At 31.2% G+C, this 17,556-nt stretch overlaps 1 pseudogene; it reads left to right on the plus strand.

Annotated features, from left to right (window-relative positions):
* Positions 1 to 7,750: 7,750 nt before the first annotated feature.
* Positions 7,751 to 15,828, plus strand: LOC149530671 (aspartic proteinase nepenthesin-1-like; annotated as a pseudogene).
* The last annotated feature ends 1,728 nt before the right edge of the window (positions 15,829 to 17,556 follow it).

The raw sequence follows: 17,556 nt of genomic DNA on the forward strand, positions 1-17,556 counted from the left end.
CATCGGATCAAGAAATATTTGTGCATCTTTTGTTTCTTCTAAAGAGATAAAGATGTTTTTATTGTGATTCATATATTTTCTAGCTCTTGAATCAATCTTCCATGTATTCTTTGAATTACCTTGAGTAGCTAAAGAAGCTGTCACTATATGATGATGACCATCTTCTCGAACAAAATTTGATTTCTTTCTGTGATTGAATCTCCTTTGTCATTTGATAAAAAATTGATGAATTTTACACCCTTCTTGTTTACACTTGTAAATTTTTATGGTAAATTCCCCCTTAAAATTATTATTGTAATTTATCCATTAATTTTGTTTCCTTTGATGAAATTTCTTATTTTGATGATTCCTTGGTTGAGTTAGTTTCCTTTGAATATTTCTATATTGACTCTTTTAATTAGTTATTTGATTTTGATATGGTCATCCTTGCTTGTAATTCTTATATTTTCCTCTAGCTATAAATTCTTGATTCTTGGTAGACTCAAATTTTCTAGTTAGTTCTAAAGTATAGATGGAGTTATTATGCTCCTCTATAAGACTTTCAATTAAAAGATCTATGGTTTCATCCTCTTCGTACTCAACCTTCATTGTTGCAAGATTATTTCCTTTTTTTTTAATCTACCAATATTGTCAATCTTGGTATTTGCTACTTTCATTTTCAAATGAGTTAATTACCTCTTAATATAGATCATTTTTTATTTTTCTAGTTCTTTCATACATTGTTTACAAAGTTTCCTATATTTTTATTTATTGATTTTAAACTTTGAGCACAAGGCATAAGCCCTAGACTACTTTTCCATAAAAATACAGGATGCACATTAATATCCATTTTATTTATTTATCATGTTGACTTTGATCTATAGGTTTTTCTTCCATGGATACTTCCCATAAACCTTTCATTTGTAAAATTAATTCTATCTCACATTTTTAAATAGCACAATTAGCACCATCTAATTTTTCACCAACTATAATATTAGATATCTCACTAGAAACTATAGTTAAATCTGAAACACACAAGTACAAAATTACACAAGGTCCAAGTCTCTAGAAAATACCATGTCTCAATTTTGTCTTTTTTTTGAGTCAAATACACAAGTACTTCACTAAACTTACGACTTACAAAGAGTAAGACAAAATTGCAATTTTTACTTTTTAAATGACTATTTTACAAATACCCATTACCAAAAGATATTAGCAAGATTGGAACACACAACAATTTATATTAGACAAAAGAAATTTGCACTTCTGAATAACACATAAATCTCTCTCAATGCTAAAAGTATCAACTATTTTTGTTTTACTAAAACTTCAATATAACGCTCAACAAGTAAACTTAGTCAATAAATGATCCTTCAACTAAGAGCCTTTCATGTTAAAAGAAAAATATATTCTACTTCTTTCAAATAATCACATGAACTTGGAGTCAAATGCACCTTGAATGCTTTAACTTATTTGAGCTAGCAAATGATACTAAAAATCAATAGTTCTATAGATGGACTTTAATGGGGGCCACATTTTCATAAAAATCTTCCTCAATCCTGTAATTACAATCCTCAACTCAATTTCAAAAAGTTCACTCACAATTCTGCACTCATGGATATGATACCATGAAAATGTATAGCACAAAAAAACGCTTGCAATTGGAACACTCAACAACTCAAACTAAACCTTTGAATTTGTAAGAAAATTTACGTACATTCCAGATTAATGATTTATAATGGATATATGAGAGAAGTCTTGTTGGTGTTGGAGAATTTACATGTGAGAAATATGTACATTCTACTTAGTCTTTGCCGATCAAAGAGAATAGTTTGTGTCATTAATTTATATCAACAACTACTATCTTAATTTGCATGTTATCTCGATTCCAAAGTCATGATAACTTTCCATGCATATCATGCATACAAGCCCTTCTTGGCCGTCATCAATTTTAGTATCAAAGCTAAGCTTATAGATGCCTCTATTATTGGTTGTATCAAAGCCAAGCCTGTAGATGCCTCCATCATTGGTTGAACTGATCTTTGATGCAAAAGAACATTTCCTGTATCGAAGCTTCCACGATTTACTTTTCATTTTGTAGAAAATACAATGTCTATTCTACCTCCATAGAATTCATTTTTGCTGCTAGAGGATGATATTGGACGGGAATTGTTGTGTTTGGCCTATTCCAATAAAAGAACTGAAGGTTCGTTGTCTATATTTGGATATATTTAGCAACTAATAAATACAATATCATTTATGATATGGTTAAGACGAAACTGTCATTTTCTCTTGTTGTCTATGAGAATCTATTATCCACGTTCTAGTATTCTACTTGTTAAGTCGATTTCTCAATACGTCAGCTGGCTGTTGTTTTTGTAATATTTACTCTTTTTAACGTGTTTTTATCTTGTGGCTTCTTTGAGGAACAATCCATCCATAATTTATGTTTTGACTAAAAAATGCAGGAAGAGGTTCTTCAATCTAGATAACAACAAAGTACTAAAACCATCTCTGCTCTCGGTCATTATAGTCAAGCAGTAGAGAAGCACACTCTAACCCCATCAATTAGAGTCCCACCAAGAAAAAACACAAAATTGATCAAGATTATCCATGTTCTTTGAGTAGCTAGAATAAACCACACTTAACCCTAACTTTAATCTAATAGACGTACTAACCATATTCCAAGTCTCCTAACCCAACGGTAATGGGGATTAACAAACTTAATAGTTCCCTATGTGTAATCAAGAGGTTCAAAGTCTTAAGATATAAGAGAACAACATAGAACATACTAAGAACTAAGAAATACCAAAACAACAGAAATTAAATATTAAGCTTGTTTCATGTTCTTGATGTAGTCCAAACCCTTCAAAACAATAACTCAAAAAATTACACATCACAGATGTTTCAGAATGTCAGATTCTTCATTAAACTTTTCCAACTCCACTCTGCCTTACAATGATTGAAAAACAACTACTTATTACAATTTCAAAAATCACCATATTTGACAGGTTTTCAGGTAAAACCAATTTTTTCATTTTTGGTAATTTTCAAGAACCATCTTATGAATCCTGATTTTTCCCAAGAAAAGCCCCCAACTAAGGCAAGATGAATTTCCAACTAATATATGAAATCAAGAATATGATTTCATATTTATTACAAAAGCAACTTTCTAAAAAATTAGAAAAAAAAAACACAAAAATCCAATTTTGGAGGCCAAGATGATATTCCAGGTTCCCAAAAAAATATTGAAATGACCATCAATTAGCTAGTCTCATTTGGCAATCCAAATAGCTCCTCCTCATGCAATTGTCTTTATAATTTCAGCCAAAACCTACACCCAAGCCAAAAATTACAACCTTCAAAAGTAAATCTCAACCAAAACCCACATTTAAGTTGACAGCCTTGATCCTCGGATGTATTGATTCCTAATCTACTCCTTACATTTTGGAGAAGAATTAAAAATATTTTTTGGATACCACCTCTCTCCCCTTGCTTCTCCCTTATTAAATATTCAATATTCCCAATGGTCATGTCCTTTGAGACTTATTTTTATTAATAATGTTATGGCTAGAATATTTAATTAAGTTAATAATCTATTTTATTTCATTAATATTGTTATTAGTTATGTTTAATACATTAGCATTATAGTACATTATCATTATATGATATATTGTTATCAAGATAATTATAGTTATTATTATTCACTCATAATATAATTATATTTTATTCTTTTATATTATTTGGTATAAATTATCTCTCTTTATAAAGTAATTATTGATTTAATTATATGGATCTTTTACTAGTTGGGATATCACAGTCCTCCCCTCTAGAATTTTCTTGTCCTTGAGCAATTAATAACTCAAATTCATTCTTTTCCCTGCACATGTGTTAAAATACTTGCAAATTACACATGTTTATATATGAGGGTCTATGGATGAAGACACAAAGTAGACAGGTTAATGCAAAAAGACACAATGTAAACACAAGGTAGACAAATGAATGCAAGAAGGCACAATGAAGACATGAAGGAAACATATTAATGCAGGAAGACACAATGTAGACACATAGTATACATGTTAGAACCTTACTTACAATTTGAAACAAGAAAAGGTAAGGAAATGTTTTACCACTTCCATCATAAATGTCACACTCCTTTCCCCTATCTCAAAATCAACACACATATCTTTCCTTAAAAGTTGGCCAAATAGGTGTGATACCTATCTCTGATACCAATGCATAAATATTTCCTTAATAATTTGTCGAATAGGTATAATACCTATCTCTGATACCAATACATAAACTATTTAATAGTTGGCCAAATAGGTATACTACCTATCTCTGATACCAATGCATAAATCCTTCCTTAATAATTGCTCGAATAGGTATAATACCTATCTCTAATACCAATACATAAACCATTCCTTAATAGTTGGCCAAATAGGTATACTACATATCTCCAATACCAACACACATATCTCTCCTTAATAAGTTGACCAAATAGGCATATACCTATCTATGATACCAACACATAAATCAATCCCTATTGTGTTAGCCAAACCTATAGCTATATTTGTCTCTGATACTAACATCAATAGATTTCCATTTACTTCATCATATTTTTCAAGTGGGAGTTCACCCACCTCTGATACAAATATATAGAGTTATAATCGGTCCTTTATGTGATACTTCTTAATTTCCATTAACAAGCTATCACTAAATGTGAATTACTTTATAATCCATTTATATAATTACATATAAAACTATTCAATTTATGATCTCTAATAAAATGTCATTCAGTTGTGTGTGTGTGTGTGTGTGAGTGTGTGTGTGTGTGTGTGTGTAGATAGATACACACACACACACACACATATGTATGTATGTATGTACACACACACACACACACACACACACACACACACACATATACGTGACATATATTACTTGACTTAGAATAATATATATTACATATTTGAAAAGAAGTCTATAAAAATAAGATTATTCTTATGCAATTTAAACCATACATACCTTCAATAACAATATCATATTCATATTAATTATGCAAAGAACCTAAAGCATATATCTCATAATAATACAAAAAGAACATGATTAATACTCCACCATACTTACCTTATGGAATTAACACCCAACATCCTTAACAGTTCCCCCTAAGATATTTCAAAGCTAAGAATGGTTGCCTTATTATTGTGCATGAGCTTTACAGCTTTTGTTAATCACAAGGTCTATTGTACCTTTGTATGGAATTGTTTCATGTATGGGGCTACTGAATTAAATTTTTGGAAAAGTTAGTATAAACCATTAGACTCTCCACGTGATGATAATAAAAACATCTATATAATATGCAGTGGCATGAGTCCACATGGGAAAGCCTAGAGACATGTTTGATATTGTAGTCCTTGCACTAGCAGATTTTTTTGTCAGTGTAGCTTCATGATTGGATTGTCTTTATTTAATCTCTCCCATTCCTTACAGTTATATGTTGTCGTTTTGATGCTTATGGTTGAAGTCATAATATTGTGTGAATTCCTCACTTGATTGAATTCTTATGCTATTGTGTTCTCCTTATCACTATCTTATTGAAAATAATCATGGCTTCCTCTCTTACCAATATAATTTCTTCCTTCTTGATTAAAATATAATTAACATATTTATGTATGTTGGTTGTCTCTAATTAAATGAGTTTTTAGTGATGCATGTAAATTCTGAATATTGATCTATTAAATCTCTTTTGCTCTTGGTTTTTCTTTCCACCAACTTGAATGAGAATGACATTGGTCCAATCATTACAATTTAGTAGTGGTGTTAGTGTTCCATTCCTTAGCATGATTTTACCAACCTCACCCCATTTTTTTGTTGATGGTGTAATATATCCCTTCCTTGGGATATGAGAAACTCCCAACAATAATGGTATTATCTCTAATCACTTATAGATATGTTTCTCCTAGATATTTCTTTTGTATTACTTTGATTCTTGTGGAAGCCATTAATGTTTAAATATCCCTTTGGTAGTCCACAATGGATATGGATTTATTTATGTATTTTTATTTTTTATTTTTTAAATATATAGAATGGCTTCATTGCATATGCACTTCTCCATTTTCTTGATGAATTTCATCTCTGCAACCTTTTCTGATATATATCTATCAGTTCTCTTTCACTGCATAATCTAGGTAATAGTTTGATTCTTTTTCTTTTCAGTTCCTCAACTAACCCTAAAAGATGACAAGATAGATTGCTCTAATACCATTTGTAATAATCCCTAATCTGCTCCTTACATTTTTGAGAAGAATTAAAAATATTTTTTGGATACCCCCTCTCTCCTTGCTTCTCCCTTATTAAATATTTGATATTTCCAATGGTCATGTCCTTTAAGAATTATTTTAATAATAATCTTATAACAAGAGTATTTAATTAATTTAATAATCTATTATATTTCATTAATATATAGTTATTAGTTATGTTTAATACATTAGTATTATAGTATATTATCATTATATGATATATTTTTATCAAGATAATTATAGTCATTATTATTCACTAATAATATATATATGTTTTATTCTTTTATATTATTTGGTATATTATCTCTCTTTATAAAGTAGTTATTGATTTATTTATATGGATCTTTTACTAGTGGGGATATCACATCAGACGCTCCTACATAAGTTCTCCTAGCCTTCATGCATGTTCATAATTTCTACCATTTTAGTTTTTCTTTTTCTTTCATCAACCGTATGAGCTCCATGACTTTTTTAATACTGTGTAAGAAAGAGATATAAATTCCTCAAATATACAACTAAAAATATTACATATTAAGCTTGATTAGTAGGTAAAAAATGTTAAATAGTCAAAGTTTTCTTTTTCAAAGCTTAATTTTTTTCTTAGCTTGGATCTTGAGGAGTGCTTCCTCCAAAATAGAGAGGGTGGATGTTTACACTTTTTAGCAATATTTAACAATGAGTAGTCACATGAAATTTTTAGCTTGTTTCAATTTCAAAGTTCAAGTTCCTAAATTTAAGGAAATTGGTGGTCTCAATAATTTTAGAGTGAAGATCAGAAAAATATTCTAAATTTATTATCTATTTTTGGTGAAAAGTAATGATCAATTAATGCATCCACATTTCCCAAAATGCAATATTTCCTAGGATTAACAAGTTGAATGTTATCACTCTTTTGAGCCAAACTACAATAAGAAGGATTCGTAAAAGGATCTTTACATACCAAAACATCCCCAATGATCAAATCACAACATTGATAAGTAAAGTGACCCAAATTCTCTTCATGAAGCTGAACTGACTTAGCATCTTCAATATTAATGATTTTAAACCATGATCCAAATTTAGATTCTAAGATTACATGAGGCAAAAAAGGTTTGGTATGTAACGAATCTTCCTTGACCCCTCCTATTTGTAGTCTACTTCAAAACTCATCCCACTGTATCGTTTCTATTGGTCATCCAATAAGCATCACTAGTCAAGAGCTATATGTAATCTTTTTGTTTTGTTGGTTTTATTCTCAGTCTACCAGGTGTTGCAATCAATTCACCAGCATATTTAGTGAATGGAATAATTATCTTAGTATAATGGATAAGGAAGCTAATGTCTTCATGCATATTTAGCCTCAAGAAATCAATAATATTGTACAAGAACTCATGCTTCAGGATAAATCAATTGAAATCCCATTAAAATATTTTGATATTAAAGTTTATGGTTTTAAAAATTGGCAATTGGAAAAGCTTTCAAATGAGATTATGGTAACTTTGGCAACTGCAATGATTAATGAAATAGATATGGAAGAAGATGCACGTATAGCTTCAAAAGAATTCCCTTGTCATGAATGCATAGAAACACAGAATGTTAATCCCACTTTTCAAGTAGAGCAATGTATGGATAGAGTATTAGTAGGGCTAAAAGAGTGGTCTAATTAGAGGATTATATCTCAAGCTACTCAAAGGAAAAATGATCAGCAAATCAATCCTATGACTATCTTGCTAGAAGATCAGAAGTGTAATCTGTATACTATAGAGAATAAGCATATGTGCTTAGAGAAAATCAATAGTGATGGTCATGAAGGGGTCAGAGAAATTAAACCTATTATTCTCAAAGGACCTCATCTATATAAGATTGCTTTGTTGTCAAAAGATGTAAGGTTTTTTGATAATGAAGATCTATTAGGCACTACTCCAAAATATGGTAGGAGGATTAAAGTAGATGTTTCTGGAGGTAAATGTGTATTCAATCCTTCATAAGGCCTTTCCATTTTAAAATCACCTTCCACAAAGGGAGATGCTATTATAACTCCTAAAACTCGAAGCAGGAAGCCGAAAAGTTCCAAGACCAAATAAGAAGTAGACATAGGTATCCAAAGAACATTAGATGCAAATATTTTCATTGTGAAGATATCACGAGGGACAACATAGAGGTCTCTTTTGAAGCCATTAATATACTATCATAGAATGTTAGGGGCATAAATGCCTTTGACAAAAGATCTAGAATTAGGATAGTTCTTGATTCTTCAAATATTGATATTGTTTTATTGCAGAAAACTAAATTGTCATGAGATAATTTTTCCAAAATGATTGGTACTTGGCAGTTTGGATTTTTGTTCATAGTTAAGAGATTGGGGCCTCTGGGGTTATGGTTGTGTTACAGAACCCAAGAACTATTTAGGGAAAGTGCATTCAACAGTTCAGTAATTTCTTATGGCTTGAAATTACATGGTTTGATATAGTTTTTTGCTTGGTTAATGTAGATGGCCCAACATCCATGCAAGAGAAGATTTTTTTTGGAAAACCTTGACTCAAATTATTAAGTATCAAGATAATATATTATTCATCATTGTAGGGGATTATAATGTACTATTGGACTCTTGAGAGAAATGTGGGGGATTGCACCACCTCTAAAGAAAATGCAAGATTTTAATTCCTTTATTTTAGACAGTAATCTTAGGGATGTGAAAATAGCTAATGGATATTTTACCTGGACAAACAAAAGATTAGGGTTCCTTCAAATGGTTGAAAGATTAGACTATTTTCTTATAGATCCTAATTGTGGAATCTAGAAGATTTCAATTTTGAGTTAGAAAGTTTGGCCCATTCAGATTCAGATCATTTTCCCATATTACTGAATATATCTAAAGATTTTGCCGCAACTAATCAAAATCAATAGTCATCTTTCAAGTTTGAAAGTATGTGGTTATGGCATCCTCATTTTCATATGTTACTAAGGCAATGGTTGGTAAGCACCTCTAAGGTAAATGTGACAAAGATGTTCTAGTTTGCTTCAAAACTTAAGTTTGTCAAGTCCCAAATCAAAGAATGGAATGTGAAGCTTTTTAAGAATGTTTTTCAAGAGAAAGATATAGTAAAACAATAGTTAGCTAAGACTAATGAGAAGATTATTAAGCTTGGGCTAACAAAGGATCTATTTGAACAACAAAAATGTTTTAAAAAGGAATGGTCAGAATTGTGCAGTTGAGAGGAAGAATACTGGAGGCAAAATCCTAGAGAGTTATGGCTATAAGAGGGAGATTAAAATACTTCTTATTTTCATTCTTATGCTAAGAAAAAGACAGTTGTATCCACAATTTTTCCAATATTAAAAAATGAATCTAGAAACAAAATTGAGAGTGTTGCTAGAATTAAGGAAGAAGGGGTTAATTTTTTCAAAAAACATTTTTCCTCTTCCTTTTTGTTTGTTGATAATGAGGATAAATTGAATGAGATTCTTGATGGTATCCATTCTCTTGTCTTAGATCAAGATAATGACAAATTAATGGGTCCATTCTTTATATTGGAACTCCAAAAAGTAATGTTTTCTCTTCCACCAAATAAAGCTATGAGGCTAGATAGATTTATAGCTCTTTTGTTATCAAAATTGTTTGGATATTTTGTGTGGTGATATTCTCCAAGAAATTGAGGAATCCAGAAGGAATAGATAAGTTCTTAGACACTTTAATACCAAAAACATTACAATTATTCCAAAAACACAAAATCCATCTACATTTGTTGGTTTTAGACCAATATCTATTTGTAATACTATATATAAGGTCATCATAAAGACTATTTATCTTAGACTTCAGACATCATCCCTCACATTATTTCTCAAGAGAAAGGTTGTTTTGTACTAGGACAAGAAATTATGGAGGGTGCATTGATAGCACAAGAGCCACTTCACACTATAAAGTCATATCATCTTCCTAGTCTTGTGATTAAATTAGACATGACAAAAGCTTATGACAGAGTTTGTCGATCCTTTCTAGTTCATGTCCTTCATAATTTTGGGTTTTGTAAAAAATGGTGTGAATGGATTATGGCTTGTTTATTAGGGGTTTGGTTCTTAGTTATCATTAATGGTTGCTCTATAGGTTGTTAGGATTAAACCACAGATAGAAATAACAATTACATGCAAAATATAACCAATCTCAAAAAATAATAGATCACACAAAAAGAAAAGAACACAAGACACCAAGATTTAACGTGGTTCACCGAAAACCCTGGGCTACATCCACCAAATAGCAAGTCCAATATTTTTATGATCTAGTGATTACAACCTGATTACAATCTGTAATCCCTTATAGCTCAATACCACTACAAGAACCAATTTTTGCATCACAACTTATTGAAAATACCTAACCCTAAGCCCTTTCATACAAGTAATTTTATGTTGCTTTAGGGTTACCCCAAAGAATTTATGAAGTATGTACAGTACTTTTCTAATTAGTCACCACAAACTAACATAGGTTTCTTTAAGTCATCCCAGGGAGTAAGGCAAGGTGATCCCCTTTCTCCTTTTCTATTCATAATTATGGCTGAGACCCTAAGTAGAATGGTGCAGCACAAGAATAGACTTGATCTTTGGAAGGGTGTGCAAATTATGGGAACCTCTGTTTCAGTCATGCACTCTCTTTTCATTGATGATAACTTAATGTTTGGAGTTGCACCTATTCAAGAGGAAAAACAAATCAGATTGGTTTTCGATTTGTATATGGTTGTTTTAGACAAAAAACCAACTCAAAAATATCTAAAAATTTATTTTCTAATGTGGATGAAAAGATTGTTGGTAGAATTGTTAGGATCCTTGGTTTTTTAGTTGAGCATTTCCCTTCTTCATATCTTGGCCTTCCTTTTTTTGTGGGAAATAATGAAATATGTTATTGGACTTCCATTATAGATTGGATTAAGAGAAAAATACTTGTGTGGAAAGCTAGATGGTTGTCTTTTTTGAGCATAATTCTCGTTATAAGGTGGTCCTTTCAACATTACCTAACTATTACATAGTTGTCCTTAAAGCTCCTCCTTCAGTGATTTAACAAATTGAAAATTTGATCAAAGACTTCTTGTGGAAAGGAAATATATCCCAAGAGAAGAAAATTCCACTAGTATCCTTGCTTGATATGTCATAGTCAAAGGCTTTAGGTGGAGCAAGGATTCATAATTTGGCTCTAAGAAATATAGTTTTTGGAGTTAAACTTGTTTGGAAAATGTTTATCTAGCCGAAGAAGAAATGGTGTAAAATCTTGCAGGAAAAGTATTTGGATAATGATGATCCAAAACATGTCTTAACCATCTTGGATCCTCAACAAAGGTCTACAATATGGAATTTCATGTTAAGTTCCAAGTATTTGATCCAAAAATATTTATCTTGGGAAGTTCATAATGGCCAAAATGTTAATTTTTGGGGGGACTCATGGAATGGCTTTCCTCCTTTGAAGATGATGCATCACCTTGATGAAGTAATACACGTTACTAATCATTTGTGGGGCAAAAATTTATTAGACTTTGTGGCTTCAATGGATATTCATTTAGGAAAGGTGCACTCGAGGGTACCCTTAGAGCTACCCATTGATGAGGACAAGAAGAAAATGTTCGAAGAAACTTTGTTGAAGAGAGAGCTTTTTTTCTCTAAGAAGTATAACAATCTTATTTGGGCATGAGCAAAGAATGGTAATTACAACATAAAAGAAGGATACAAATTTCTTTTTTAATGGGATAGTGTTAAACCTATACAATGTGCCTTTTCATTTTTTTGGAACAAGGATGTACTACCTAAAGGAAGTTGGTTTACTTGTGTAGCCTTGAAAAACATAATTTTGACTAGTGATCATTATCAAAATTTGCCATTACACAACCTTTTCAGTGCGTTCTTTACAATGATTCTGAGGAAACCATAGATCATCTATTGTTAACTTGTTCCTATGCTTATGAGTGCTAGTTGTTCATTCTTGGTAAATTGGGTCTTAGTATGCCACTTTCTTAAAAAAAATTGGACTTGTTTCAATCATGGCCAATTTGTTGTATACAAGTTCATTATTTTTAGGTTTATGGAGGTGCATTCCAGCTTTGGTAGTGTGGTGTATTTGGTGGGAGAGGAATAAGAGAATCTTTTGCAAAGAAAGTAAGGATATTAAGAAGGTTCATGAGGGTATTGAGAAATCAATGGTTGAATGTGTAAATGCTAGTCTATCAACTTTTAAAGGGCAGATTTATGTCATGTTTTAGGATGGAAAAATGTTGAACTCATGGAAAGGTATCAAAGTGTCATTTGGGGCGATCTCACAATTGAAAATTGAGCAAGGTACAAACAGAAGAAAAGTTAAGTGGTCCCCTCCCCAACAGAACTTTATAAAATTAATTTTGGTGGTTCTTCAAGGGCGAACCTAGGTAAGTCGGGTATTGGGATATGCTTGCAAGACCATCAAGGTTGTCTCATAGCAGCAAAAAGCTTGTCCTATTCCCTCTGGTATGAATAATACAATAGAAGTGGTTGCATTACTAAAGGGTCTGGTTGTAGCCAAAAGATTAGGGTGCAAATTAATTCATATAGAAGGTGACTCAATATTAATTGTTAATGCATGTGTCAAGATATCCTACATCAATTGGACTTTATCTTATATTCAAAGTCAGATTTGCCAACTAATTGATTCATTCCAAGTCTGCAAGGCATCACATATATATCAAGATGGGAACAAAGTCACTGATTTCTTAGATAATTAGGGTTGTGATGATAATTATTTAGAATTCCTTTGTATGGATGATGTTTCTCATGTTCTTTCTCAAATTTAGGATATCTTTCAACAAGAGTCCCAACCCAATAGTTAATTTTTAGTTTCAATTATTTATGTGCAACATCCCCTTGTTCTTTGATTCTTTTGTTGTTGTTGCTATCACAAAGCTTTCTTGAGAAGGATCAACTTGGAGGGGCCCATTGGGGTATCATCATTTGAGTTGTTTTTTTTTATGGGATGAGAGTCAGAGTTTTCTTTCTAGTTCTTTCTCTGAGGAGCTCCCTGAAGTAGTTTATATTAATTAATTATTCAAGTTCTCTGTCAGTTTTTGGTAAAATACATAAAAAATTATCAATTGTTGAAACGTGACAAAAAAATTCTCTAACTTCTTATGGCTATTTCTAGTCCCAGCCCATTTTCGCCTAGTCAAGTTGAGGGGATTAAAGATTTAGAGCTTTTATTTAATAAGAAAATATCTCAACTAACCATTTATCCCACCCTCCAGAAAAATTAATCATGAGACATCTCACTCCACAAAAATAAAGCCTAAGCCCCTCCCTTGGGACCCCTTCCTTAATGTGTAATGTTTAAGGGTGGTCTAAAAAATTGATTATATATATATATATATCTAAAATATCTACTTCCACGTTGTTATGGTAGATTGCATATTATTTATAGATCTTTTATTTTTCCACAATTAATAAGAAGACAAAGAAAAGATTTTGTGGTAACCAATAATTTTATACATGTTAATCATTGTAGCTTTGATTAGATATTAGAGTGTTTGAATTGATTATTCAAAACTTATAAACATAGTGATTGTAGAATAGGAACAAGATTTTGCAATGAATCTTTTAAAAATTGTGAATTAATTTTTCCTTTAATCAATTGTTTAGGTTTTTTTTCTTATTACTATTAAAATTATTTTATTGGTTTAATAATAATAAACTATCACATTAGATTTTTTTTTAAATATTTATTATTATCTTGATTTAATTAGTTTTTATTAAAAGTTGGAATTTGATTAATTGGATTAGTCTAACTTTTATAAATTTAATAATTTTTCTAACTATATATATATACATGGTTCTTATTTGTATTTTTGTTTCCTCAATATTTTGTGGAATCTTCTCTCTATTATATATTTGTCTTGACTAACATATTTCTATGTTTGGACTTTTCATATAGTTTTTTTGTGGGTCTTCCCTTCAATTTCTTATTTATACTTTAGTCACATTAATAAAATATTTGAGTGAACAGTGTACAACACATATCGAAAATGTTCAACCTTGCAATTACCTAGTGATGTAAATGTCATCTCTTGAAATTAGTTATAATAGAGTCATGTAAGCCTTGCTTTCTTTAGTTCTCTAGATAAAAGGGTCATATAACCTTCATTTACTTTAGTTTCCTAGATAATAGGACTATATAACCCTTATTTACTTTAGTTTCCTAAATAATAGACACATGCAACTTTTATTTATTTTAATTTGTTAGATAATAGATTACGAAACCTTCCACTAGATATTAATATCATTTATTTAATTTTATTGCATCACATATTATCTTTGTAACCAAAATATCTCATAATATAATAAAATTTTACAACTTTATTTCTAAATAACATGTCATTTGATTTAATTTTAGCAAGAGATATTTTGGCTAGAAAGGCAATGTGTGGTGTAATAAAATTAATAATGCCCAGTGAGCTCAGCCGACGATGAATTCATAATGCGAATGGGCGTAGGGAATCCTACCCGTACGATACAGCATCTCATCGTCGACAGGGGCAGCGACCTCATTTGGGTCCAATGCGGACCATGCATCAAGTGTTACAAACAGGGTGACGCCCTCTACAACTCCCACTGCTCCTCCACCTACAGAAACGTTTCATGCAACGGCAAATTTTGTCGTGCGTTGGATTCGAAATCATGCAGCCGCGCCGACACTTGCTCGTGCTTGTATCAGTACGGCGACGGCTCAAACACGGCGGGAACTTTGGCTTCAGAAACATTCAGTCTCAAAAGAAGCGCTTCGGTTGGGTCCGTCTGGGAACCTCTTCCGCGTGTTGCTTTTGGCTGCGGCAACCGGCAACTAGGCAATTTTGGCGTCGCCGCCGGTATAGTCGGTCCCTGAAGAGGCGCTCCTTCGCTGGTGTCGCAGCTGGGCGAGAGCATCAAGCACAAATTCTCATACTGCTTGGGATCCATTGAGGACGAGTCCGGCATCAGCTCTCTCTATTTGGGTGACGCTCCAGTTTCTGATCTTCCTGGCATGTTCAAATCTACTCCATTTATGGGATTGAATGAATCCAATTACTTTTCAACTTTCTATTATCTCGACTTGCATGGAATCAGCGTAGGCGGCACGACGATTGATTATCCTCCTGCTACATTTGCATTTGATTCTGAGGGATATGGCGGCTTAATAATCGATTCGGGAACCACGCTGACATATCTGGCTGGTCCGGCGTACAAGCCGTTCCTTGCAGCCGTGAAGTCTAGTATAAGGGCTAAGCCTGTGAACGCCTTTTCTACCGGCGGAACCGATCTATGCTACAGAAGCACATTGCCCGTATCGAAGCTTCCGGAAATTGTGTTTCATTTTGAAGGGAATGCGACATTTAACGTGCCTCCGCGGAACTCGTTTGTGTTGCTAGAGGATGATCTGGGACGGGAATTGCTGTGCTTGGCATATTACGGTGCAGGGGTTGAAGGTTCATTGTCTATATTTGGAAATACTCAGCAGCAGAATTACAATATAATATATGATATGGGCAAGAACAAACTCTCCTTTGCTCCCGCCGTTTGTGATAATATGTGATGTAAATTGCTATAAGGTGCCTTCTTATAGCTACAATTGTACTGAGTACATCTGTCTAGGTTGTTTTGTAATAAACCAGGTGAAGCATGCATATGCACATCATGGCTGCATGTTGTTTGGTAATAAATTCTTCTTTTAGAGAGCTTTCGACTTGCGGCTAGTTCAAATCAACAATACGCCCATAATTTCATTCTAGTTTTGCCTGTTATTCTCTTTAATTTTGACTGTTATTCTTTTCATCCCCAGAATAATCAGCTGCATTAAATCAGAGTAAGTGCATCTATATTATGTGGGCTAATTGGAGCCTGAAACAATTCTAACACAGACAAACGAGTTTGAGGAGTTAATTAATCTGTGAATTTGTTTGTTCGTTTTGGAGATTGGATATTACTCATGCTCATTCTTTTGTGTGGAGATTGGGATATTGTTCATGCATAATGGAAAATTTTCCTCTTTCCATGCTTTTTGAAGATTTTTCTAAATCAAGAGCTGTTTTTTAATGTTATTGTTCTAATTTTTTTGAGGGTGAATGGTTGTGCTCTTTAATGTCTCCATCTTAAGAAAATAAAGCAATCTTCTATTATAAATATAGAAGTTGATTTCTGTGTTGAAAAATATTTTATAAATAAAACCGAGCATTTTTACTATTAAAGAGAACAAACTCTTTTATTTTAAATTGTGTTTTTGTTCAAATTAAAATTTTAAATAAAATATATTTATATTACAATTAAATAAACAAATCTTTGTCAAATCAAACCTTTGTGAAATTTTACAATATCAAATTATTTATGGATGAAGTACAATGTTTGCGATCAGATATCACTTCTTTTTTTCAATTTACTGTAGTTTTATTATTCTTTATGAGAGATAGAAAGGTTTTTTTGTTTTTTTTTAAAATTAGAAAAAGTAAATGTTTCATTTTAAGTAGATTTTCTTTTTTAAAGTAATTAAAATATACATTATTTTTTAAACCGTGTATAAGAAAATCATATTTCACTCTTTCTATTTTAAAAACTATTAATTTTTTTTTTTTTTATCAAAAAGAATTAAGTGTTTGTGCTTTTTGATGTTTTATCTCAAAAGAAAATGATAAAATGATTTAAATATAATAGAAATGGACTTATATGATAAATGATATTTTTAAAATAAAATAAACTCTTTTATTTAATATAATTTTATTGTTAAAATTAAATTTATAAATAAAATATAAATATTATTCAAGTAAATAAATAAATCTTCTTCAAAGTAAAACTTAGTTCAATTTTACAATTAATTTTTTTTAGTTCAATTATACAATTAACTTTTTAGATGATAGAATGATTATTTTCAACTTTTAAAATAAAATCTTTTATTTTAAGATCATTTTCCTTTAAAAAGTGATTCAAAAAAAAAAAAACTATTTATGAAGTGTTCCTTTGTTGATATTTCATATCCATTGTTTTATTTAATTATCTAATCATTTTATAGTTAGAATTTAGTTTAATTTAGAATTGGGATAGTTAAGACATTATTAATTCTAACCCTTTTCAATTAAAAATTAATATGAAAAAAAAAGTTACATAAAAACTATTGCTTTGAATTATCAATACTTGAAAAAAACATAAAAACCCTATGTCATTGACTATTTGACTATCCCCAATAATGAATATTTGTGATCTCTGTCAAAAACCTATGAGGCTATGAGCTATAATATTTACACATGCACGTGATATTAGGAAACATTTTATA

Source organism: Cupressus sempervirens, chromosome 11 (assembly GCF_028749045.1).
Source record: "Cupressus sempervirens isolate cs-2001-9-10 chromosome 11, ASM2874904v1, whole genome shotgun sequence".
NCBI lineage: Eukaryota > Viridiplantae > Streptophyta > Pinopsida > Cupressales > Cupressaceae > Cupressus > Cupressus sempervirens.